This window comes from Papio anubis, chromosome 10 (assembly GCF_008728515.1).
Source record: "Papio anubis isolate 15944 chromosome 10, Panubis1.0, whole genome shotgun sequence".
Taxonomy (NCBI): Eukaryota; Metazoa; Chordata; class Mammalia; order Primates; family Cercopithecidae; genus Papio; species Papio anubis.
The window spans coordinates 110,360,114-110,387,929 of NC_044985.1; the positions used below are offsets into that span (position 1 = coordinate 110,360,114).

Sequence of the window (27,816 nt, forward strand, 5' to 3'; positions counted from 1 at the left end):
GCCTAACCATGGCACTCTTTGAAAGAATTCCAATGATTGATATAGAGGTACAGTAAAAAATGGGGACAATAGGTGGACTTACGATAATGAGTTCCTCAGTGGCGTGCAAGTGAACATTTGAGTATTTAGAACCTTTCCCACCAAATAGCATCTACTTTCATCAGCTGAGAAACATGCCCCTTCTTTGTAGGCTCTCAAAAATCAGATATTTTTTATTATGGAAATAGCTATTAATAGGTTTAAATGCTGGCTATTGTACCAAATGAACAGTAACCAGAAAGAAAAAAAAGTTTTCCTGATGGCAGCAGTAAGAGCATGAGTGTTAACCTGACTTACAAACCCAGGTCAGAGACAAGTCAACCCATGTGCTTAGTGAGCTGTTACCCAAAATGCACTATGGTGGATGGAGGTTGGAGCTGCAAGGGCAGACCGCACGTCAGCTCCTTGAAGTTCAGTGTCTCCTCTCTTTATGGCTACCAGCTTGTTGCAATTGGTCGTGAGAGGATGGTTTCAGTGGAAAACTTCAGTGATTACATGAGTCAAAGCTCTTAGTGATCAAGAATTTCAATTCTGACATGGGTGTAGAAGTTTTGTATAAATGTAAGCAAAGGTTACCCTCTGAAATGCAAAGAAAAAGGAAACTGAGTGTCCAAAAATAGGAGAAAAATAAATAGATGGTGATGTAACCACTTTAACCAGTTAATGGAATAATATGTTCATTCAAAGTCATGTTTTTAATATCTAATGAGACTGAAAATATTAAGATATTATATCAAGTGAAAGAAGCAGGATTCAAAACAGTATATAGTTAGGATCCAAACTTTAGAAAAAGAAAATGTGTGTGTGTGTTTGTGTGTGTGTGTGTAAAACTGGAAGGAGAGATACCAAAATCTTAGCAAATACATCTTCTGGGAGGACCTTTTTTTTCTTTTGTATATCTTCTCCAAATTTTCTACAATGAGTGTGTACTGCTTTTTATAGTAATAAAAGAATGTCCTAAGAACCCTTAGGAAAATAATCAGTGTAGAATAGATCTTATTTCTCACCTGGCTTATCCACTGCTATTTCCCAGAGATTTCTCAGGCAATCCCTACCCCACTTTCTTTTTCATTTTGCCAGAAGATTTTTCTTTCCAAAATACAAATGTGGTTTTATCACTGTCTTTTTAAAAACTTTCAGTGATATTCCATTTCCTAAAAGAAAAGAGCCCAAACTCCTTCGCCTCCTTTATACATTCCCACCCTCCTATCAGCCCATCTTCCTAGTGTCCCCTCCCCCCACGTCCCTGCCCCCACCCCCATCTCTGGCTGGGACACATATCAGCCTCTGTTAACCTATACATTGTGTTCTTTCCTTATGGGATCTCCTCTGCCAAATATCCTGTTCCAGTTTGCTACCTGTCAAACTCCTACCTGCCTTTCAATAATTACATTATGTAACCAATCTGTACTTCCATCTCTAGGCTAGGTATAATAGTCATATCTACCTCGTGCAATTGTTGAGGGGGCTTAATGTGTTAAGACGTACTTGAAACAGTCCCTGCTTGATATGGTTTGGCAGTGTCCCCACCCAAATCTCATCTTCAATTGTAGTTCCCATGATTCCCATGTGTTGTGGGAGGGACCCAGTAGGAGACAGTTGAATCATGGGGGCAGCTTCCCCCATACTGTTCTCATGGTGGTGCATAAGTCTCACAAGAGCTGCTGGTTTTATAAGGGGAAACCCCTTTTGCTTGGTTCTCATTCTTTTTTGCCTGCCATCATGTAAGATGTGCCTTTTGCCTTCCGCCATACTTGTGAGGTCTTCCCAGCCACGTGGAACTCTGTGAGTCCATTAAACCTCTTTTTCTTTATAAATTACCCGGTCTCTGGTATGTCTTTATTAACAACATGAAAATGGACTAATATACTGGCATATAGCAACTACTTATAAATGTTAGCTACCAGAAGTTGAAATGTCCCGTGGTCACCCCTGCAGCCTCCTCCACTTCCCTCCACCTGTGTGCCAGCTGCCTGAGATGCACAGCTTGGTTATAGCCTTCCTTGCATCATAAACATTAGAGTACTTTATAGTTCTGTCTTCTCTGTGAGACTCTGAACACATCCAGGTTAGGGACCAGATTCTATCCATCTTTGTTGCCCCTGCTCCTGGCCCATAACTGGTGCTCAGTCATTCTTACCAGACTGCAGGGCTTGAAATAAAACAGGCACAAATACTGGATACAGACTCAACAAAACTAAATATAATTAGACATTTAAAAATCATGAGTGGGATTAGAGGGCATTAAATTAGATTAAATAATTGTGTTCATTTCATTAGGAGTGATAATGGTGTTATGATTCTGATTTTTTAAGGTTCTTATCTGCTCTCTGAAGCATTTATGGGTAATATGTCCCTGCTATCTATGATTTGCTTTAAAATATTTCAGCAAACAAAAATCCAAAAGAAAACCAGTGGTTGTGGTAAAAGGGATGAAACTGGCAAAACACTGTTCATTGCTGAAGGCGGACATGAGTGCCTGTTCTCACCATACCGTTCTCTCTGCTTCTGTGAATGTTTGAAAACTTCCATAGTAAAAGTTAATCAAACATGCTAGCAACCAATGAACCAGAAGGTTTCCATAATAACACTGAATGAAATCTCAAAACGCTAGCAAGTATTTTCCCGAAAGAATATCTATGTAGAAATTCATTCAGTGAGCAGCTGATTACCTGGCCTGTGTGAGAAGGCCCTGCTGCCATGCTCAGGTGAGTTACAGAAACCAACCTGACTTGGATTTGGTAACATGCTGTCCTTAGAAACCTGCATCAGTTGCAAAATGGAGACCAGAGAACCCACCTTTCAGGAGAACTAAAAATGATAAATAATTAATGGCAATAAGCACCCTGCTAATATAAATGTAAACGATGATCTGCCTGCCTGCTCGATTTACATACAAATGTCCTTTTTAAAAAAAAAAAAAAAAATCTATCGATAGTGGAAAATCAATACTGTTGGTGATGGGAAAGTGTTTTCCAGAGCTTTTTTCTTTTTCTTTTTTTTTTTTTTGAATGTTTTTGAAACAATAATCAGTAAAGCACAGTTTTAATGGTTACCCAGACCCCTTGAGGCTGGAGCTCCGGGGAAGGAATTAGAATCTCCAAGTCGATGCTGACTCACTCTGCCACCTCAGGCCACGCATCTGTGTGCCTGTTTCCCTAGAAAAGGAGTGAGGAATGTCCAGAGGCTGGGATATCCCAAGGTCGTCTAGAATCAAGGGGCTTCCAGGGAAAGGATCCCATAATCTCCATATATACCATCTCATCCCAAGTTCCTGTGCTCCCCCAGTTCTCTCGCTTCAGGAAAAGCCTATTTTCTTTGTCCCAGGGTAATAGACAATAGCCAATATCCATCTACCAAAAGGGCCTTCTGTGTGGACTCATCAATTTGTATCACTTTACATCAGCAAAGAAGGTCAGGTCAGGTTACATTCCGGCTGGTAGCTGTTAGATACTGAAACTGGAATTATGAAGCATTAACTGCATAGTGTGTTCAGTGATAAGCCGTGCCTTTATTGCATGATGACTACAAAAAAGCTATTATAGTTTTATTTGTATTAAGTATTGCAAAGTGCTAGGCACCCCATAACACGAAAGAAACATAGCTCTCTTCTAAAGCACTCTTCACTTGAAAAACACTTTAGAACTCGAATACTGAGAATCTTTCATGACTAAAGGACTGAAAGTAACTTCATGTTTGATAAGAAATAGTCAGTTCTAAATGAAGAGAAAAATATGTATGTACAAATGTATAAACTGACTCAAACTCTCAAATTCGTTATTGGTAAAATTAAGACATTTTTCCATAGAATCAGTTATTGAGTAAAAAAGGTCAATCTAGATAATAAAATTAAGTTTCTGTTTGTGACCCCACCAAGTGAAACTGATGATTTGAGCTTTACCAAATGTGGAAAGTATGTTTACAACCAACTGAAAATTAGTAAGCCATTGCAAAGAAATAGAGTCAGTTGCCTCCCACAGCTGCTGGAAAAAAAGGTATAACTCATCTTCTAATTTGAAAGGCATATTTGGGCTGCTCTGTCTTGAAACAGAAGCTATATGGCACTCACAAAAATCCACTGTGAGGGACCCAACCAGGGGGTTACTTCCAAGAGAAGTTAGGGAGATCCTTCAGAGCAGCCGAAACGCTCTGCGAGGAGGAAAGCTCAGGCAACCGTAATTGTGAAGCTCCCAGGTGATGACAGTGTGCAGCCAACATTGAGAACAACTGATCAATGTAACTGAGCTTTATAGCAGTCACTACAGGCCCCTAATGGAGCAGATGCCAGCCCGGAACACCAGATGATTTCACTGAGGCCTTGATGGCATCACACCCATTAACTTCTCTTACTCCACCACCACGGGTACGTGGGCTCCAGATCACGTGACCCTTGCTTATGCATAATGCCTCCCCATACCCCAAATTTGCAATTTCCATACTATCAATATAATCAAAATATGACCTTTATATGTTTCTTTCCATTGTCCACCTTTCTCTGCTCCTAATTTTGAGCTGGATTAGAAAGAACGGTTAAATCTCTTTTACCATTAACTGAATCCCCTGTTGTTTTTCTTCAAACCCTTCCAGAACAGCTAGTTATATAACTTGAAACACTCTGCCACTGTCTATATAGGAGGAAATATATGTTGTTCTGATAAAAATCACTCCAAAATTAATGGCATATAACCCAGCCCATTCATTCAGCCTCCCATATACTCTGCGGAAATTTCTTCTATAGTGTCGGAACCAGGTGTCTCCTTATGCAGCCTCTAGTTCTGTGCTATAAACAGGAGACTTACCAATGAGCCACAAGTGTTTACTGCATTCAGGGATATGATCAAAACTATGAACAAAGTTGTTTCAGAATAAAGTTGAGACGTGGATATCAACTGGCATTTCAGGTTCTGTGGCTGGGCCAATTGTATCTTTACCTATGGAAGGAGAAATATGAGAGGGAAGCTCCTCTTGCCTTCATTTCTGAGCAGACAAAAACATACAAAAGAATGAACCATGACTTTTCAAAACAAGCTGTAAACACAGTCAACCAGCCAGCCATAGCCCAGGACACCACACTACATTCATACTTTAAAGTACTGTTCACTATTTTAATACTGTGTCAATAATTTTTCTGATATGTAACTCAGACAACACCAAATTCATCACCTCCCTAGATACTCACACTTCACATGAGTTAGGTATTTTCATTATCCCTCTTTAATGAGGCAATTGAAGTCCATTAAGTGACTTGCCCAAGGTCGTTTTCTGTGTACCTGGGACTATATAACCCAAGCCTTTATCAGACCCCAGGTTTTCCACACACAGAAATGTTCGTGTTTTATTATCCCATAGTCCATTTTACTTGCCGAATACCTCTGTTACAATATAGGAACTTGGAATGGGTCCTCCTTCACCACTTTAAATTTGTTAACCTTGCTGGGTTCTCTTGGTACACTTGCAGGACACCATGAAGAGGGAGTGACAGGGGCAGTGGTTAAGCATAGTCCTTGGAGCCACTTTGCCCAGGTTGAATCATGACTTTCTAATCCCCAGCCACAAACCTTGGCATGTTGCTTAGCCTCTGTATTCCCCCAGTAGCCTCGTCTGTGAAATGAAAATGATAAAACTTCCTTTCAGGGTTTCAATGAGAATTGATCATTGCACATAAAATTCTTAGAACAGTGTCTGACGCACAGTAAGGGCTAGATACATGTTAGCTTGTCTGAAGCATCCCTGAGATCCCTTCCAGCAAGAAATTTCTATACTTTTCCGAAATTAAAGCACCAAGCACCAAATTAATATCTTAGACAATTATACAAAATGTGGGGGTCTGTGGCATTTCCTTTGAGTTAGGGACATGGAAAAAGCAGATAGGCATAGGTAAAGCAGGTGGCCACTTACATAATGTGATCCAGTTGGATGACCATATTCTTTATTGAAGAAATCAGGACCCTTTGACAGGGGAAGGGGTAAGTGGCACTATGAATAATTTCAGTGGAACTACTGTGATCTGGGATCGTGCAAGACCACTCCAGGTGATGCTGTCTGCACTCTCTATGGGGTATGACGGACTCCCACCTGCCCTGTAAATATCTCACTTACTATTGAGCTGAGGTTGTCCTCTTTCCTCATACTGAGTTTGAATTTCCCAGCACTTGAGATTCCCAATATCATAGTCGTCCCTTAAATAAGAAATAAACCCATATTTTAAAAAACTCTCGTATACCTCTACTTTATTAATCCTACTCCTATTCTAAATGAGATTCCACGAAGTTTTTTAAAAGCTACATGAATCTTTACCTAAATCTTATACCATGTACAAAAATTAAGTCCAAATAGATTGTAGGCTAAGATGTATAATATAAATTATGAAGCTTTTAGAAAAAAATAGGAGAAAAATCTTCCAGATTTAGAACTAGAAAAGGAGTTCTTAGTTTGACAACAAAAACACGACCAATAAAAGAGAAAAAAGGGTAAATTTTAGCCCTGCAAAAGAGCATGTTTAAGACACATGATGGAATGGAAGAAATATTCGCAAATTACATATCTAATAGACAAATTATATTGTAACAACTCTCAAAACTCAACATCAAAAAAACAACAATCCAATGTTTAAAGTGGGCAAAAAAAAATAGTTCACTGAAGAGAATATACAGATGACAAATAAGCACATGAAAATATGTTCAACATCATTAGCCATCAGGGAAATGCACATTAAAACCACAAAGACATATAACTGTAGTGGGTATCGACAAAGTAGGTGGCCATGTACATAATGTGCTCTAGTGTGACAACCAGGTACTATCTTGAGGAAACTGGCAACTTTAAGAGTAGAAGAAGCACTATTAATAATTTTGATGAAACAACAAATTTCATCTGAGACTACTGCAGACAAGCCCATTAGAATAAATAAAATAAAAAATAGCAATTAGAACAAATACCAAATGCTGATGAAAAGGTGAGGAAATTGTTACCAGAAAGGGGTCCCAATCCAGACCCCAAGAGAGGGCTCTTGGATTTCACACAAGAAAGAATTTGAGGCAAATCCATAAAGTAAAAGCAAGTTTATTAAGAAAGCAAAGGAATAAAGAATGGCTGCTCCACAGGCAAAGCAGCAGCGTGGGCTGCTCAACTAAGGATACTCGTCGTTATTTCTTAATTATATGCTAAGCAAGGGGTGAATTATTCATGAGTTTTCAGGGAAAGAGGTGGGCCATTCCTGAACCTGAGGGTTCCTCCCCTTTTTAGACCATCTAGGGTAACTTCCTGACGTTGCCATAGCATCTGTAAATGGTCATGGTGGGAGTGTCTTTCAGCATGCTAATGCATTGTGATTAGCATATAACGAGCAGCGAGGACCACCAGAGGTCGCTTCCGTCACCACCTTGGTTTTGGTGGATTCTGGCCGGCTTCTTCATGCATGCTTTTTTCTCAGCAAGGTCTTTGTGACCTGTATCTTGTGCCAACCTCCTATCTCATCTTATGACTTAGAATGCCTAACCTCCTGGGAATGCAGCCCAGTAGGGCTTAGCTCTATTTTACCCAGCCCCTATTCAAGATGGAGTCACGCTGGTTCAGACACCTCTGACACAAATGGATCACTCATGCATTGCTACTGGGAATGTAAAACACTACAGCCACTCTGGAAAATAGTTTGCCAGTTTCCTTTAGAACTAAAAATAGATTTATCATACAGCCCAACAATTGCACTCTTAGGCATTTATCCTAGATAATTAAAAACTTATTTTTATGAAGAGAATTGTTAAACCTGGTGCCACCAACACAATGGAATATTAACTGGTCATTAAAATGGATAATTTTGATGTTTGTTTAGAAATAGATTTCAAGTGATCCTGAAATAATATTAACTTTAAAATGCAGAAATCAGAACTACACACTAGAATAAAGACTTGCAAAGAATAAGCAGAAAGAAAGCAGCAATTGTCAGGGTGGTGCAATTGGTTAGCGTATTTATTTCTATTCTTTTTTTCAGAAGCTTCTTTGGTGTTACGTTTATATCTTACATTTTTAAAATATAAAACCCAAACTGGAAGATCATTAACAAAAAACAACAATTTACAGAGAGACTCTACCTGGGAAGGAGGGGCTTGGAGGGCCTCCTGCTGCTCTAGCCTTCCCCATGGACAGCATTCACCAGAATGATCTTTATCAGATTAGCTGGGGTTGGTGCCAAAAGTCCGAAGGTTAGGACCCAAGAGAGAGATATCAAGGGAGGCAGAAGAAAGCCAGAAACAACACAACAACTGCCTCCACTGCATGATTAATTGAGAAGATAAAGAAGGAGATTTTTAAGCAAAAGGAGTGAAAAGATGAATAGGAAGAGAAACAGGAGGTTTCATCCAGGAAGGACAAAGTTAATCAGAGTGTTATCAGTCAGAACCTTAAGGCAGACGGAGGGTGGGAAAGAAATCTGGAGCCCAGGTAGTAGACAGGAAGAATGCAGCTCCAGAAAGAACACAAGGAAAGGCGAGAGAGGGACACCAAAGTGGGACAGGATGAACACATCGACAAGTAATTTCTATTTTCAGCATTCCAGGATAATCATAGCAAATCTTATGTTCAAGTTTCTAACAACATAAATAATTAGAAGAGATAATAATATCCTTTGTTAAAACAATTTCATTATTCTTTTAGTTATTTTGATTTCCGTATGCAGCCCATAAACCCGCAGGGGATCTTTTTAAAACCAAGCTATTAATTACTCCTTCCAAATGAGGGAAGGAATGAAAGCACAAATTCAGAAACAAAGAGCACCATTCCGATGAGATGATCTGTCCAAACACACCACAGGCCACTATTTCGACTATGCCCACGTTAACACCCCGCATTTACTTGCTGATTGGTGGAGTAGCTTGATCTTTAGATGATCTAAGAAAGAACTGGGTCTCTGTTGCTCAATACAAAGTTACTTAATCTCTCTGAATTTCAGTTTCTTCAAATGAAAATGTTCAGGATGACATGAGGCTGAAACACACATACATGCTAACATATGCAGTTCCTGTGCATATTCAGCACTCAGTAAATGTTCATCTCTCACTCCTTTGCTTTCCTTAGTCTCCTCCTTCCTTGTTTCCATCCCTAATTATAGCAGACCCTGGCCCCTTCCCTCTGCACTCACCATAAATACTAACAGCTTTGTTTTGCATGCATTTGTAACCCCATCTGAAGTGTTTTTTTCATTTTGTTTTGTTTTTTGATTTTTTCCTTTTTTGCACTCTGCAGACACAGGCTAGGTCAGAGGGGTCAGGGCTGACACTCTGAGAACAACCCTCAGTCAATACAAGTAAGAATTGGAGGATAAACACTTTCAGTTACCTGACTACTCAAAGGGCTCATGTCCAAGGCATATTTTATATTGTCTCCAAGAAGTCCCCAGCAGAAATTACCCCAATTGCCCATATCAACTTAATCATTAACATCCTGTATTGTTTTTTCCCTTCTCTGTCTCAAGTCCCCATTTCTTTCTTGGTTCTTCCTGGCATCATCCCCCAAATAAACTACTCCTCACCAAATCCTGACCGGAGTCAGCTTTTGGTGGGACTCAACCCAAGACACCAAGTAACCCAACCAAGTGGCCCCTCCTGCTCCTGAATGGATAAGATATGCCCAAGATTTCACTTGAGATTGGACTGAGTAGAGATCATTCCCTGGCTCTAGCATTTCAATACTTAAGCATTTCATAGCCCTTTGAAATGCGGCTTCAGCTCTAACTACTCTTCAGAAACTCTTTTCTCAGAAGTTTCCAACATTCTCATAATTGCAAATTCAGTCCCTTGATCCTTGTCATCCCTGCAGAACTCAATACCGATGTCAACTTTTACTTGAAACTCTCTTCTCCCTTGTTTGTTCTGAAATTCATCCCCTAGTTTTTCTCTGCCTTTTGTCTTCTCTGGATTTCCTTTAAATGCCCGTTCTTTAAATGTAGGCTTTCACAAGACTCACTATCTAGAATTTGCTTCTGACTTTGTATTCTCCTCCTTGACAATCTCATCCACTTTGATATCTCAAAATATCTTCTTCCTGCTTTTGGCACCTAAACCCACGTCTTTAGCTCTATCTTCTCTCCTTTTGACCAAACTTCTTCTCAGCTGTGGAATGATTTAAGGCTGGTTGAGATACTAGTGCCAGTGAATGAACACTGCTCAGACCAATATCACATGAAACATTGAGTGTATCTTATCCACTCAAGAGCAAGACAGATCTATTGATTGGGTTACTTGGTGTTTTGGATTGAGTTTCACCAACAGCCAACTGGAGCAAGAATTTGAGGAGAAGTGTGTTATTTGGCAAAGTCCTGGTAAACATATCTACACAAAAATTCTCCCATCACCCCAAACCCAAATGTTCCAAACTGAAGTCTTCATCCCCCTCCCCCCAACAAGCCTGTCCCTTGTCCTGCGATTCTTGCCTCAGTTAAATTGCCTCTACCTCCCAGTGATGCTTCATGTTGAAGTCCTCTCTTTCATTCACATCCTTTTTCCAAGGAGTTTCTCTCATGTATGTTGCCTCCTTTCAGGTGCCTTTAGTTCAGAGTTTCCTGATCTCTCATCAAGAATAACGCAGTTGCTTACTAACCACATTGACTTAGCAACTCACCATCCACCATCCATTGCATTGTATATAATCACATAGCCAAATTTCCATGTGCTGGGTATTATCATTGGCCCCATTTTAGAAGTGGAGATATTGAACCTCAAAGAGGTTAAGAAGCTTCTTCAATGTCACCCCAGCCAGTACTCAGTGTAATCCTAACAGACTAGAAACTCAGCTGGAAAAATCTTGAAGAATTTCCACCATGCTAGATGACTCGTTGGAGTGGATTGTAAAGTCCTTCCTGCATTTTATGCATCAGAGGAGAATACACTTTCTACTGCTACAGTAAACATAGTCTTTGAGAGGGTAGAATATTAGCTGGAGCATGGACTCTGGGCATGGACTCTGGATTCACTCTGGCCTGGGTTTAGATCTCAGTCTTGCCATTTACAAGCTCCGTGGGCAAATTAGTAACTTTTCTAAGCCTTCATTTTTCCCATTTATAAAATGGAACTAGTCAAATCTAGTTCAGATACCTGTAGTAAATGAAATACTGGAAGAAAAGCATCTAGTATATGCCTGGCATGTTACAGGTGCTCTGTAAATAGTAATGATCATAGTAATAATTCTATAAAATTTTTCTAAACCAAGGAAGAAAACAGAAGGAAATATAAGGGATGATGTAAAGATGTAAAAAAACAGTTTCTTTTTGAACAAAATTTTAGAACAAATAAAACAGGCAAAATCTCAAATCTGAACACTCACTTAGCAATGCCAAACTAAGGAGTCATTTTCATAAAGGTGGAATGTACTAAAGCAATACGTTATTTGGCTACACCATCTATTTACAAATCTTCACCACTGTCTCTGAAAATGAAGAAATATAGCCCCCATTTGGTTTGGATTCTACCTGTCTTTGCAATTTTCACAAAAGATTCTCTATCCTTACACTTACCAAAAGCCATTTCAGGTCAATCCAAAAAAGCAGTGACAGATCAGGACAGTGATAGATCACTAAGGCCTTGAGGCTGGTCTCAGCACTTACAGGCATGAGTGGGAAGGAGTGAGACTTCATAGTGCTGTCATAGAAGAGCCATGCTCACATGACAATCTTTGGTGGAGTCTATGGCCACATCTTTGTGTCAACCAAATCCACATTCCAGAGACCATCAGTGATCAATCCACTGTCTGGGTTGTGTGTTGGTATAAGAATAGACATTCAAACTGGAAAAATGTTGACACAGTAATTTTCTCTATGTGGTTTAAAGAAAAAGTGAGCAGAGATATTATAAAGATGTGAGATTCCAGTGAGATAGAAAAGTGTGGCTAGAACCTCAATGAGAAGAGGTGCTGATCTCAGGAGACAGTGACTGAGGCTAGGGTTCTGGTCAGCCAGGATGGAGACAGTGAGTAGGTGTTACTGAAAATGACTGACTTGAACATTTTCTCATGGTAGAAAAGGCATTCTGGGTTATACGAAGGTTTGGAGTGTAAATCCATTACACATCTGCAATGCTCCCCTCCTCAAAAAAATATCTAAAGTTAAGTAAGAAGTTTGACCTAAAATGGGCTGGCTATATTTTGGCAAGTCCAGGAAAATGAGAATGCTTCCATTGGAACTATTTCATTCTCCATTGCAAAACCTAGGCCTCTTTCTTTAGAAGTCCAGTGAACTATCCCTACAAGTTCAAACAGTGTCTGCCTGGGGGTGAAAGGTAGGGAGGACCATGACATAGTAAAATCTACAGACAGGGGAGAAGCCTAGAAATGTGGTGGCACTAACAAAACACTTTCATGTTCAAAGCTCTTTCTAAGTGTTAATTAATTCATCCTTCCCACACCCATATAAGGCAGCAAGAAGAGATCAAAGAGCTCTGCACAGAATTTGGCAGGATGAGCACAGGGAGGCATGTAGCCCACACATTGAAAATACGGGAGTAAGTAAGCACTTAGTAAGAGCTCTTCCCCCAAGCCCCACCTCCTCACCACCACCTCCAACCCAAAAAGAGTCACATTGAGGAGATATTCTGGAGGAGAGAGATATTGTAGAATTAGGAAAGACACATTTAGTGACCCCATGCCACCTTCTAAAAATATAATTAGAGAAGAAGATAAATAAGCTTTAATCCAAATAATCCTCATTGTTCCTGAGTTCATTAATACCACATCTGTTAGAGAGAAAAAAAAAATCCACTACACCACAAATCACTAGATGATCAAGGAGAAAACAGTTCTGCAGAACAGAATCCAGACCCTGTGGGCCAAACATACATTTGTTAATAAATCTGGTTATTTCATCATTCTGATTTTGTTTGTTTATTTGCTTACAAATGTGTGAAAATAGATCTGATTATTTCCAGTAGATTTAGAAACTGATCTAGAAAACATAATTCTTTTGTTCAGTGGAACTTAACAGAACATTCAAATCTTTTTAAAAAACTTTTTAAAAATATTCTAAAATGTCAAAGTTAGATACCGAGTATTTCTTTTTTTCAACTTTTAGTTTAAGTTCAGGGGTACATGTGCCAGATGTGCAGGTTTGTTACATAAGTAGATGTGTGCCACGTTGGTTTGCTGCACAGATCATCCCATCACCTAGATGTTAAGCCCAGCATCCATTAGCTATTCTTCCTGATGCTCTCCCTCCCCCAACACCCACCTCCAAAAGGCCCCAGTGTGTGTTCTTCCCCCCATGTGTCCATGTGTTCTTGTCATTCAGCTCCAACTTGTAACTGAGAACATGAGGTGTTTGGTTCTCTGTTCCTGCATTAGTTTGCTGAGGATAGTGGCTTCTACTTTATACATGTCCCTGCAAAGGACATGATCTCATTTCTTTTTATGACTACATAGCAATTTCCATATGTACCACATTTTCTTTATCCAGTCTATCATTGATGAGCATTTACGTTGATTCCATGACTTTGCTATTGTGAATAGTGCTTCAATGAACTTACATATGCATGTATCTTTATAATAGAATGATTCATATTCCTTTGGGTATATACCCAGTAATGGGATTGCTGGGTCAAATGGTTTTTCTGCCTCTAGGTCTTTGAGGAATCACCACACTATCTACCACAATGATTAAACTAACTTACACCCCTACTAACCATGTAAAAGCATTCTTTTTTCTCCACAACCCTGTTCACATCTGTTTTCACTTTTTAGTAACAGTCATTCTGACAGGTATGAGACGGTATCTCATTGTAGTTTTGATTTGCGTTTCTCTAATGATCAGTGATGCTGAGCTTTTTTCATATGTTTGTTGGCCGTGTGTATGTCTTCTTTTGAGCAGTGTCTGTTCATGTCCTTTGCCCACTTTTTAATGGGGTTATGTGTGGTTTGGTTTTGCTTTTTTTTAATATAAATTTATTTAATTTCCTTTTAGACTCTGGATATTAGACCTTTGTCAGATGGATAGATTGCAAAAATTTTCTCCCATTATGTAGGTTGTCTGTTCAGTCTGATGATAGTTTATTTTGCTGTGCAGAAGCTCTTTAGTTTAATTAGATCCAATTTGTCAATTTTTGCTTTTGTTGCAATTACTTTTGGCATTTTCATCATGAAATCTTTGCCCATGCCTATGTCCTGAATGGCATTGCCTAGATTTTCTTCTAGTTATGGGTTTTAGATTTAAGTATTTAATCCATCTAGAGTTAATTTTTGTATATGGTGTAAGGAATGGGTTCAGTTTCAATTTTCTGTATATGACTAGCCAGTTCACACAGCAACATTTATTAAATAGAGAATCCTTTCCCCATTGCTTGTTTTTGTCAGTGTTATAAAAAATCAGTTGACTGTAGGTGTGTGGTCTTATTTCTGACTTCTCTATTCTGTTCCATTGGTCTATGTGTCTGTTCTTATACTAGTACTATGCTGTTTTGATTACTATGGTCTTGTAGTATAATTTGAAGTCAGTTAACATGATGCCTCCAGCTTTGTTCTTTTTGCTTAGAATTGCCTTGGCTATTTGGGCTCTTTTTTGGTTCCATATGAATTTTAAAATAGCTTTTTCTAATTCTGTGAAGAATGTCAATGGTACTTTAATGGAAATAGCATTGAATCTATAAATTACTTTAGGTAGTACGGCCATTTTCACAGTATCGATTCTTCCTATCCATGAGTGTGGAATGTCTTTCCATTTGTTTGGGTCCTCTCTGATTTCTTTGAGCAGTGGTTTGTAGTTCTCCTTGAAAAGGTCCTTCACTTCCCTTGTTAGCTATATTGCTAGGTATTTTATTCTTTCTGTAGCATTGTGAATGGGAATTCATTCATGATTTGGTTCTCTGCTTGCCTGTTATTGGTATAGTGGAATGCTAGCAATTTTTGCACATTGATTTTGTATCCTGAGACTTTGCTAAAGTTGCTTACCAGCTTAAGAAGCTTTTGGGCTAAGACAATGGAATTCTAGTTATAGGATCATGTCACCTGCAAACAAAGATAATTTGACTTCCTCTCTTTCTATTTGAACACACTTTATTTCCTTCTCTTGCCTGATTGCCCTGGCCAGAACTTCCAATGCTATGCTGAATAGGAGTTGTGACAAGTGACATTCTTGTCTTGTGGCAGTTTTCAAGAGGAATGTTTTCAGTTTTTGCCTATTCAGTATTATATTGGCTGTGGGTTTATCATATATGGCTCTTTATTATTTTGAGCTATGTGCCTTTAATACCTAGTTTATTGAGAGTTTTTAACATGAAGGGATGTTAGATTTTATCAAAGGCCTTTTCTGCATAAATGGAGAAAATCATGTGGCTTTTGTCTTTAGTTCTGTTTATGTGATGAATCACATTTATTGACTTGTGTACATTGAACCAACCTTGCACCTTGGGAATGAAGCCAACTTGATCATGGTAGATAAGCTTTTTGATGTGCTGCTGGATTGGTTTGCTATTATTTTATTGAGGATTTTTGCAACAATGTTCATCAAAGATATTGGCCTGAAGTTGTCTTTTTTTTGTTGTATCTCTGCCAGATTTTAGTATCAGGATGATGCTGGCCTCACAGAATGAGTTAGGGAGGAGTCCCTCCTTTTAAATTGTTTGGAGTAGTTTTAGCAGAAATGGTACTCACTCTTTTCTGTATCTCTAGTGAAAATCAGCTATGAATCCATCTAGTCCTGGGATTTTTTTTTTTTTTTTTTTTTTTTTTTTTTGGTTGCTAAGCTATTTATTACTGCCTCAATTTCAGAACTAATTATTGGTCTAATCATAGATTCAGTTTCTTCCTGGTTCAGTCTTGTGAGGGTGTATGTGCCCAGGAATTTATCCATTTCTTCTAGATGTTCTAGTTTATGTCCATAGAGGTGTTTTTGGTGTTCTCTCATGGTTGCCTGTATTTCTGTGGGGTCAGTGGTGATATCCCCCTTATCATTTTTTATTGTATTTATTTAATTCTTCTCTCTTTTCTTCTTTATTAGTCTATCTAGCAGTCTATTTTATTAATTTTTTCAAAAAATCAGCTCATGGATTCATTGGTTTTTTGAAGGGTTTTTAGTGTATCTCCTTCAGTTCAGCTGTGATCTTGTTTTATTTATTTATTTATTTATTTATTTGTTTATTTTGTCTTCTGCTAGCTTTGGAGTTTGTTTGCTCTTGGTTCTCTAGTTCTTTTAATTAAGTTGTTAGGTTGTTAACTTGAAATCTTTCTAGCTCTTTGATGTGAGCATTTTAGTGCTATAAATTTCCCTCTTAACACTGCTTTAGCTGCATCCCAGAGATTCTGGTATGTTGTCTCTTTGTTCTTGTTAGTTTCAAAGAACTTGATTTCTAAATTAATTTCATTATTTACCCAAGAGTCATTCAGGAGAAGGTTGTTCAATTTCCATGTAGTTGTGTGGTTTTGAACGAATTTTTTTATTATTGAGTTCTTATTTGATTGCACTGTGGTCTGAGAGACTGTTTGTTATGATTTCTGTTCCTTTCCATTTCCTGAGGAGTGTTTTTACTTCCAATTATGTGATCAATTTTGCCGTAAGTGCCATGTGGCAATGAGAATAATGTATATTCTGTTGTTATTGGGTGAAGAGTTCTGTAGATATCTCTGAGGTCCACTTGATCTAGAGCTGAGTTCAGGTCCTCAATATCTTTGTCAATTTTCTGTCTTGATGATCTAATATTGACAGTGGGGTGTTGAAGTCTCCCACTATTATTTTTTGGGAGTCTACATCTCTTTGTAGGTCTCTAAAAACTTGCCTTATGAATTGGGATGCTCCTGTATTGGGTGCATCTACATTTAGGATAGTTAGCTCTTCTTGTTGAATTGAACTCTTTACAGTTATGTAATGTTCTTCTTTGTCTTTCTTTTTTATCTTTGTTGTTTTAAAGTCTGTTTTGTCAGAAACTAGGATTGCAATCTCTACTTTTTTCTGCTTCTATTTGTTTGGTAAATTCTCCTCCATCCCTTTATATTGAGCCTATGTCTGTCTTTGCACATGAGATAGGTCTCCTGAAGACAGCATACTGATGGGTCTTGTCTCTTTATCAAGCTTGCCATTCTATGTCTTTTAATTGGGGCATTTAGCCCATTTACATTTAAGGTTAGTATTGTTATGTGTGAATTTGATCCTGTCATCATGATGCTAGCTGGTTATTTTGCCGACTTGTTTATGTGGTTGCTTCATATTGTCACTGGTCTACAGTTCCATGTGTTTTTGTAGTGGCTGGTAATGGTTTTTCCTTTCCATATTCAGTGCTTCCTTTAGGAGCTCTTCCAAGGCAAGACTGGTGATGAAGAATTTTCTCAGCATTTGCTTGTCTGAATAAGATCTTATTTCTCCTTCACTTATGAAGCTTAGTTTGGCCAGATACGAAATTCTGGGCCGGAAATTCTTTTCTTTAGGAATGTTGAATATTAACCCCTAATCTCTTCTGACTTTTAGGATTTCCACTGAGAGGTTCACTGTTAATTTGATGGGCTTCCCTTTGTAGGAAACCTGGCCTTTCTGGCTGCCCTTAACATTTGTTCTTTCAACCTTGGAGAATCTGATGATTATGTGTCTTGGAGTTGATCTTCTCATGGAGAATCTTACTGAGGTTCTCTGCATTTCCTGAATTTGATTGTTGGCCTGTCTTGCTAGGTTGGGGAAGTTCTCCTGGATGATATTATGAAGTATATTTTCCAACTTGACTCCATTCTCCCCATCTCTTTCAGGTACCCCAATCAGTCATTAGTTCAATCTCTTTACATAATCCCATATTTCTCAGGGGTTTTGTTCATTCCTTTTCATTTTTTCTCTATTCTTGTCTGCATGTCTTATTACAGCAAGATAGTCTTCAAGCTCTGAGATTCTTTCCTCTGCTTGGTCTTTTCTGCTATTGATACCTGTGATTGCATTGTGAAGTTCTCTTGTGTTTTTCAGCTCCATCAGGTCAGCTATGTTCCTTTGTAAACTGGCTATTCTGGCTATCAACTCCTGTATTGTTTTAACATGATCCTTAGCTTCTTTGCACTGGGTTACAACATGCTCCTTTAGCTCAGCAAAGTTTGTTATTACCCACCTTCTAAAGCCTACTTATGTCAATTCAGTCATCTCAGCCTCAGTCAAGCTCTGTGCCCTTGCTGGAGAGGTGTTGTGGTCATCAGGAGAAAAGACCCTCTGGCTTTTTGAGTTTCCAGCATTTTTGCATTGATTCTTTCTCATCTTTATGGGCTTATCCACCTTCCATCTTTGAGGTTGCTGACCTTTGAATGGGGTTTTGTGGGGTCATTTTTGTTTGTTTGTTTTTCTTTTAATAGTCAGATCCCTCTACTGTAGGGCTGCTGCAGTTTGTTGGGGGTCCACACCAGACCCTAGTTGCCTTGGTTTTCCCTATACCTGGAAGTAACACCAGTGAAGGCTGTGAAGCAGCAAAGATGGCAGCCTATTCCTTATTCTGGAAGCTCAGTCCCAAGGAGGGTCACTGACCTGTTGCCAGCCCAAATATGCCTGTAGGAGGTAGCTGGAGACCTCTGCTGGGAGGTCTCACTGAGTCAGGAGGAACAAGATCAGGAATCTGCCCAAGGAAGCAGACTGGCTGTCCTTTGGTAGAACAGGTGCACTGCATTGAGGGGAACCCTTCCTCATCTGGACGCTTTGGATTCTTCAAATCTGGCAGGCTGGAATGGCTGAGTCTACCAAACTGCCGATATGGCTCTTTATTATTTTGAGGTATGTGCCTTTAATACCTCGTTTATTGAGAGTTTTTAACATGAAGGGATGTTAGATTTTATCAAACCACAGAGATGGCGGCTGCCCCTTCCCCTGGGAGCTTCATTCCAGGGAGAAATGAGAGCTTTGTCTGTAGAATAAGCCCCCACAGGGAGGTCTTGCCCAGTGTCCTGGAGGAATGGATTGGGGTTCTACTTAAAGAAGCAATACGGCCACGATCTGGCAAAGCAGCTGTGCTGTGCTATGGGGGACCTTCACTTGTCCACCTGTAGTCTTCAAAGCTAGCAGGCTGAAACGACTGAGTCTACTGAACCACAAGGATGGTGGCCACTCCTTCCTCTGGGAATTCAGTTCTGACTCAAGCAAATTCCAGCCTGCTGCTGCTGGCCAGCTGGAATTTCAAGCCAGTGGGTCTCAACCCATGAAGCCTGGAATTGGGTCCACAGAATGATGTCTCTTGGCTCCCTGGACTCAGCTCCCTTCCTAGGGATATGTATAGATGGATCTCCCACTTTGTCATGGATCCCAGGGCCAGAGTATGCAAAACTCCTGGGTCTCTGTGCATTCCTGAGCAGCCACTCTGCTGAGACTCCACACAGCTCCTTATATCAGACCTAAGGCCTGGTGGTATGGGCTCATGAAGGGATCTCCTAATTCATGGATTCCAAAGATCCATGAAAGAAGCATGGTTTCCCAGGCAGAGTCACACAATCACTCACCGCTTCCCTTGGTTGGGGGAGGGGGTTCCCTTTGCTCCATGCTGATCCTTGGTGGGTGTCACCCCACCCTGCTTCTCTTTGCCTCCATGGATCAAGCTATTTGCCTAGTTAGACTCAATGTAAGAACCCAAATATCTAAGTTGAAGGTGCTAAATTCTCTTGCTCCTTTCATTCATTTCCATGAGCATTGCAGACTACAGCTGCTTCCAATAGGTCATCTTAGCTTTCCCAGAAACCAAGTATTTTAAAAATTGCACAAAACAATCATTCTTACTATTGCACTCTTTCAGAAATTAACTTTTAACATATGTTTTTATAAATAAGTTAGGAGAGCTCAGTCAATTCTCAATAAGATAAATTTCCATTATGGTTTGGAAGAGTGTGAAAAAAATAAATTAATAAATATTGGCCAAGAATAGCCATCTATTCCCTTTTGATAATATCTCTAACCAAATTCAAAGGCTGGACTTTTGGAGGAGTGCTAATGAGCAGATATAAGAGAAAGGGAATGGAAAACAGAAGTACATTTTTAAAACGGAAGTACTTCTTTGCAAAAGGCACTGGAATAGGCAGCTTATTGACATCACAGGAAATCCATACAGCTTTCCAGGTCTGCTCATATTTTTTGAGGTTTGGGTACATGGAATCACTTCTCCAACCTCCCACAATTCACTCAAAGAACCAGATGCGTCTTAAGATATCAGCTGTATAATTGGCCCTTCCTGTTCTGAACCTTGACCTTGGGACTCCCCCACCCCATCCACCCCACTCTCCACTCCTTACTCCGATGCTGAGCCTCCACTACCCCTGTTTCTGGAAGCAGCAGACTTTCCCATGGGAACCTCCATTCTCCACATCACTGTCCGAAGTGGTTCTGTAGAGTAAGTGCCCTCCTGTAACCCTCCATATCTAGGGATGGGCACATTTCCCAATGTAACCTGTACCTCTATGTCATTTCCTTGGTCATGTAACTGGTTAAGAAACAGGCATGAGACTCACGTTGGTCCACCAAGAGTCCATCCTGGGGATTAAGAATAAAACCTGCTTTCCACTCATGTCTGCCGTGCTTTCCCTGAGAATGGAGATGCAAGACAGAAGCAAACACGACATGCTTCTTAATTAGAAAGCACCTGCCAGAGGTCTCTCTAAAGCAACCTGTGTGACTCACATTTTATGTTAGACACATGTTCCATATTTCAACAATGAATTTACTGAGAAACAGGGTAATGTGTGAACTAAATAGCATTACAAAATTATCATAAATGTTAAAATTTCAATAAAAGGAGACAGTAAATATGCTCATGGGTTGGTGACCTACATCTACACTTATCACCAATGTGTTGGAACCGGGTATTGATTATTCTTCCCAATTGGGAATCACAGTCATTTTCTCTTCAGTTTGAATGAGATGAAAATTACTGAAAGTAGCTTTCCCCACATTACTTGTGGCTAGGTACTGCATACCAAGTCAACAAAAAAAGTGATGAAGAGGATTATTTTTTCCCCAACAGAAGGCTTCATTAAGTACCTCAATTCTGTGGGCTTAGAACCTATGATAAATGGAGGGACAGTGGGCAATTGGGGTTTGGCAGTTTGTTTCCAAGTTCTTATTCTATTTTGTGTTTAATAAAATTTTCATGGTATTTTACCCCAGCTCCTCTTTCTTTGGTCATTTAAACATAAAGATGCCAAATAAAATGTAATTAGTGTTTTCTTGCATGTTTTAATAAAAAAAAAAGATGTTTATAAGAGACATTAATAATTACTAAATAATCACAGCATATTCTATTTTGAACTGGGAGTGAATTTTTACAAAACATAAGCCAAAATGTGAGGTCAAAGATATGGTCAAGATCATAGCTAAGTTTGTTTTAAAATAGGGGCAGTTCCTGGGGAAGGGAAAACGGGAACCTTCTATGGTACTGGAAAAGTTGCATATTCTGGTCTAAGTAGTGCCTACACAGCTTTATTTATGTAACTATTCATCAAGATTTAGGTGCATTCATTGTACTTCCAACATTTCACCTAAACAGTTTAAAATGAGGCCATTCTAGCTATCTCTAGATAGAAATTTCAACACAAAGCCTTCCAAAAAAAATGTAAAAATTTTTTTAAAAATTGAAAATTTAAAATAAATCTTTTTCTAGAATCTAGGAATAGAGATAATTGGGAAACATGATCCATTGCCTACAAGCACTACCCTTTGAATGCAATCACAGCCAGCAAGAAAGTCGATGGGAAGAAAGTTTAGACACACACACACACACACACACGCACACACACAGCCCTAAAATCCACTCCTCTCCACCCCAGTTTATCCTTACGTTAGTGATTAGATTTGTACCACTAGAAACTTGAGTGTGCTCAGCCCTTGATTTTGTTGACCACTCCCTTCAAAGAAAGAACTTTCTATGACTGAAAGTCATGACCAGTTCCAGTCCCTAACCTATTTCCAGCCTGAAGAAGGACCACAAACATAAACCTAAAATCTTCATCTAAATGCTTATGTGTTGGCAAGTTATGTGTTGACAAATGCTAACATGTTGATGTGCTGATGACCACCATCATCTGTAATTCTCACACTTTCAATCTTGAAGACATGCCATTTTTGGTTAAAGATACAGTAGTTTTGGTTGAAAGAGAGGAGGAAAGGAGAGGAAAAAAATAGGAATTTTGAAGTGTCCCCTTTTTTCTTGACTATCCCTATGTGTTCCAGATATTCTTGGGGACAGTGGGACAATGGGAACAGCTCCAACTTGGATCCTGCAGGTCGTTTATTCTGGTGCAACTACTCATTAGTGACAAGATGTCAGGACAGTTGTTTTAATTTCTCTGAGTTTAAGTTCCTTCATCAAGAGAAGGAGGAGTTGTGTAGCATTATATGTGAAAGCACTTTACAAGCTACAAAGTAATGTAAAAATATAAGTTCTCAACACTGCTGTCAAGACCCCTTTGCAAACACTGTTGGATCATGTCATATCTGTGTTTAAACCCTGATGTTTTCCCATCTCCCTCAGAGTAAAGGCCAAAGTCTCACCTCAACTCCAAATCATCTCCCCGCAAATCTCCTCCCCTCATTCTTACCCTTCAAGCAACCCCTTGGCTCACACAGGCATGTTTCCACCTTGAGGCCTTTGTATTTTCTGATCTTTCTGTCTAGAATGTTCTCTTCCTAGGAACCACATGGCTCATTCCTCACTCCCTTCAGCTTTTCATTCAGAATGTTGGTTCTCGGTGAGAACATTCTCGTCTACGCATCCAAGGGTCTCACCTCACTTTCCCTCAAGACTTCACACTCTCCTCTACTTTATTTTTCCTTCTTAGAATTCACCATTATTTATCTCATTCATTATCTTCCCCTAGGTTTCTTGAGAGACATACACATACTGATGCCAAAACACTGCTAGAATATTCTGAAACAGTGCCTGACATATGTTATGCACTAAATATGTATTTGTTGAATGAATGGGTTTATTATCATCCACATCCTCCCTTCCTTCTCTTAACCATCTCCTTCATTTATTGCCATTTTCCTTAAGAATCTGAAATCTTGGTCGGGTGTGGTGGCTCACGTCTATAATCTCAACACTTTGGGAGGCCAAGACAGGCCAGTAATTTGAGGTCAAGAGTTCAAGACCAGCCTGGCCAACATGGTGAAACCCCATCTCTACTAAAAATAAAATTAAAAATTAGCCAGGTGTGGTGGCACATGCCTATAATCCCAGCTACTTGGGAGGCTGAGGCAGGAGAATTGCTTGAACCCGGAAGGTGAGGTTGCAGTGAGCTGAGGTCATGCCACTGCACTCCAACCTGGGTAACAGAGTGAGACTCTGTCAAAAAATAATAATAATCTTAAATCTCATTCATGATTCAAAGTTCATGCGTTCACCTCCTTTGTGAGGCCTTCTTCATTTCCCTCCCTTCTTCCTCTTCTTCCTCCCTAATATAATTAATTAATTCCTTTTCATTTTCCCTGTAGTGCATGGTTTACAATTATTGTCTAGCATTTATGTTTTATCACATTGTATTACAGTTTGTGTGATCATTTGCATAAACACACATCCATATATTGTGTTCAGGGTTGACTGTCCAAAATTATCACATCAACTATTTCAGTCCCTAATATATAGAAATCTCTCAATAGATATTATTATTTACATATACATCTTAAATGTTACATTTTAAACGTTATTTCCATTAACAATGACGAATGTGGTTTTCAGCCAAATGTCTACTCGCATTTCTGTTTTAGAGAAGATGATAGCAGCCTATGCACTTGCTGTCCTCTCAAAATCTGTCGCTCAGAAAAGCAAGTTTAAAAATTACCACTGTTATCCATGATGACTCTGTTACGCTCTCTAAACACTCTCCATTTTGCTTTTGTTCTTACCCATTCCTTTTTACCAGCCCCATTGCAATCAGAGACAGAAAATTTGGGGTTTTAATAACTTGCATAGTATGTGGAAATACGAAAAGCCACAGAAATATGTACTTTGAAAAAACAAAAAATTTAAGATCTTCTTTATTAAACAAGAAAATAAAGATCCTCTTCAAAATAGACATCTTTATTTGAACTCTTCAGAGAATTCAAGGCTCTCAAATATTGCTCTCATTTTCAATGACATTAATTCTCAAATTGTAGCCTCCTCTCTACCCATACACATAATAACTACTGTGAACAAGGGAAACCAATGACTCTTTTTATAGCATCTTCACACAAAATCTTCAAACCATTTGTTCATATGACTGATCTCAGCAAAGTGGGTGAAGGGCATTAATAGACATTTGGAAATCCCTGTAAATCCATCATCCTGAAAGACAGTGCAGTGTTCATGGCGACTCCAGAAGGAGTGAAATGAAATATGCTATCGACTCTCCAGAGGTTAATCGATCATATTTCTGGTGCTACTTGGTTTGACATAACCAAATTTGCACTGAAAATCAAGTCATCTATCTTTGTTCTGGTCAACTTTAAAAATTTAATCCTATTTGACCTTTCCTGAGGTGCAGTCAAAGAAAAACAGATTCTTTTCTGAGCTAGGCAACCCCCTCTTATCTCTATTACAGTCACCTGAGCGGGTCCATCTTTACTCCAATTCAAGAGCACTGAGCAGCCCGTGACAAATCTCGTCACTGGCTTTTTGGCCCTCAACAGCAGGAAGACTGGGAGATTTTATTTGTTTTACTTCGAGATGGTAAAGGAAATTTATTTTAAGAAAAATTAAAGTGAGAGAAAGCAACAGAGGAAGAGTAACATGATGCTTTGATTTACCATATGACTGAGGCAGAAATAAATCCAGATAAATCATTAGGTTCCCACAATCAACTAATTTTCTCATGGAAACAATCACCACTGCCCGACTCTCACTGTGACCTCCAGAAAGCAGACTTGTTTTCATTAACTTAATTTAGAACTTAATGGAAGGATGCTACTTTATATACATACAGGCTTTCTTCCCAGAAACACAAGAGTATTTGAAGTTGTATTTCAACGACTTTATAAAGGGATTTTTCTCTCTCCTCTGTCTCTTTCTTTCTCTCTCTCTTGAACACTCTCTTGTCCTCAACCTCTCTCTCTCACCAAATATTGCTTTGCATACCCTTTGTTAGATGTCTGAAACCGCTAACGTTCATCATTGTTGCCAAGAGTCCCTTGTTACAAGAGAACTTCTTCCCAGGAAAGGCTCTGAAGATAATGGGTGCATTTGATACGTTTAAAGTGGGGCTAAATTTCTGCAGGAACTATTCAAGGGGAAGGCAAGTGAAGCTGACAACAAAGAACACGTGATGGTGACTGGAATGACGTGATGGTGACCACTCATGATGGTGACTGGAATGTGAACCAAGCAGAGAGAATGAGTATCTGGAACCAAAAAGATTCACCTGTGAAAAAAGGCCATTTGAATGTGATACTGTAATGTCCATCTCACACACAGTCTTTGGGGACCTCAGGCTCTTCACACACGCAATGTATGAGTGGACAGTGACCAAAAAAAAAAAAGTTGTTCTGTTTAATATTTGATTCTACCACTTGATTCTTCATGTGTGTGGGCACATGCGTGTGTGTGCAGAGGCTAAATCAAGCTCTTGGTCCTTTTAGCAGAGATAGGAGAATGTGAGTAGGTGGCCTTAGGATTTTCTTTCTTTGCCAATTTTACTTTTCAGGGTTTTTTAAAAATATAAAAATAAGAAAAGATATTTATTTGCATCACTACTAACAGGTATTGTCCTCAGTTTTCACTGAGATACAATTCAAAATGTCAGCCAATGCTTTAAAAAAAAAAGAAAAAGAAAAAGAAAGAAAAAGCTTTGAGAAGTGAAGCACTTCAGTCCACCCCCTCTCCTCTAATATGTTGAAACTCAGCTGGATGGTGGCATCCCTCACCTCATCCTGCATCATAGGGTAATCGCTGTGATCACCTGCAGAAGAGAGCAACATAAATGCAGGTGATTTAAAACCCAAGCAAACATCCACTTTAGAAAAGTTGGTCCTATATGTGTTCTACAATGCATAGGAGAGCATTTTTACCTGATAACTAAATGTTAGCAAATTCTGCACTAGAACTCTAGGGGTCTCTGAAACATCCTTATGTCGAACCTCTCAATAATATAATCATATGAGACATAGATATATACAATAATAGCATAATATATGTTATATGAATAACACAATATAAACTTCTGTTAAACTTTTGTACTAGGTAAGAGTCATCTAAAACAGAAACAAACATTGATCAAGCACTAATACAAATAATGTTAATATTTGTTTACATTCTTTGCGCACTTACCACGCACGTGCTAAGACTGTTTTAAGTACTTTATATGTTTAACTCATTAACCTTAATGACCACCCCAGTAGCTATGTAATTTTCTCCATTATCTAGATGAGGAAATAAGGGCACAGAGAGTTTACATAAATTTTTCAAGGTACTATACGAAGAAAACTATAAACTTCACAACTATAACAGCAAGCATTTAGAGTGTGTACTATGGGGAAACCATTGCGCTAAGCAGTTAACACGCATTATCTTTCTTAAACTTCAAAAAAAAAGTCCCATGAGATAGGTACTGCTTTTAACCCTAATTTATAGAAATATAAAGAGCAAGTAGAGTCAATGATGCCCAGATACTAAGCTGTGTCACAACTCTCAAACTCAAAGAGGCCTACCACGGAGACAATATTTTGTCCTGACTCTTTCTATGGAATATTCCATCATTTGAAAAGGAAGAAAGACAGAAATGCCCATCTGCTGTGACCCTTCCTCCATGGCAGGGATTGGCTATTCTCCTTCACCTCCATTATCTTGCTTAATGCTCCCAACGACCTGTTATGCAAGAATTAATACCCCATTGCACATATGACGAAATAGTTTGAGTAATGTTGTTCAAGATCCCATGGCTACCACGGGGTGGAAACAGCATTCAAACCCAACTTCTTCCAATACCAAAGCCCTAATGTGACTACTTCATGGCTTTCTCTCCAGGCTTTTGATCTAAAAGAATGCTGAGGATCCTGCAGCACTTCCTGTGAGCATAGGTTCCCTCTGTGTGCCTCAGGATGGAGGGATAGGAATGGAAGAGGATGGAGGAGGTGGAAGAGGGTTTTCCACACTTTATCCTCATCTCTCCCTTGCCGTTTTAGTGGCGATTGCGTGAACTATAGCTAAACATGTGATGACATGACCTAAAGTAAACAGTGCATTGTGATGAACTCTAGCAAACCAAAATAAATGAAGTTTCATATATGTTAAATATGTGACAACTAGAACAATGTTTCTGTGATAGACCTTCTCACATGGCTCCCCAGAGTCCCTGCTTCCCGGCATTCACAGCCTCATGTGGTTCCCTCCCCTTGACTATGGGCTGAGCCTAGGAACTTGCTTCTAATGAATGTAAATATGAAATATGGCAAAAGTGATAGGATGTCACCTCTGGGATTAGATAAGAAAAGACTGTTCCTTGTGCCTTGGTAGCATTCTCTCTCCCTTGCCATCTGTTCACTGGCCTTGATAAAGCAAGATGTCATGTTGAAGAGTCCCATGTGACAAGGAACTGAGAGGGCCTCCAGCCAACAGCCAGCGAGGAATGAAGGCTCTCAGGCCAGCAGCCCACAGCATCCTGAATTCTGCCAGTAACCATGTGAGTGAGCTTAAAAGCAGAGTTTCCCAATCGAGCCATTAGATGAGAACACAGTCCTGGCCAATGCCTTGATTGTGAGATGCCTGGAGACAGAGAACCCAGATAGGATATTCCCAGACTTCAACCCACAGAAACCATGAGATAATAAATATGTTTTAGTTTCAGTTGTTAAGTTGTAAGAAAATTAGTTATGAAGTAATAGAACTTACTTATGAAGTA

At 39.2% G+C, this 27,816-nt stretch overlaps 1 long non-coding RNA gene across 1 annotated transcript; it reads right to left on the minus strand.

Annotated features, from left to right (window-relative positions):
* Window positions 1-3,070: 3,070 nt before the first annotated feature.
* Window positions 3,071-27,816, minus strand: LOC103876569. The gene is made up of 3 exons (XR_635851.2): window positions 27,807-27,816; window positions 25,844-25,878; window positions 3,071-6,218 (listed from the first exon to the last, which is right to left on the minus strand). It is a non-coding gene; the product is annotated as an uncharacterized LOC103876569 (long non-coding RNA).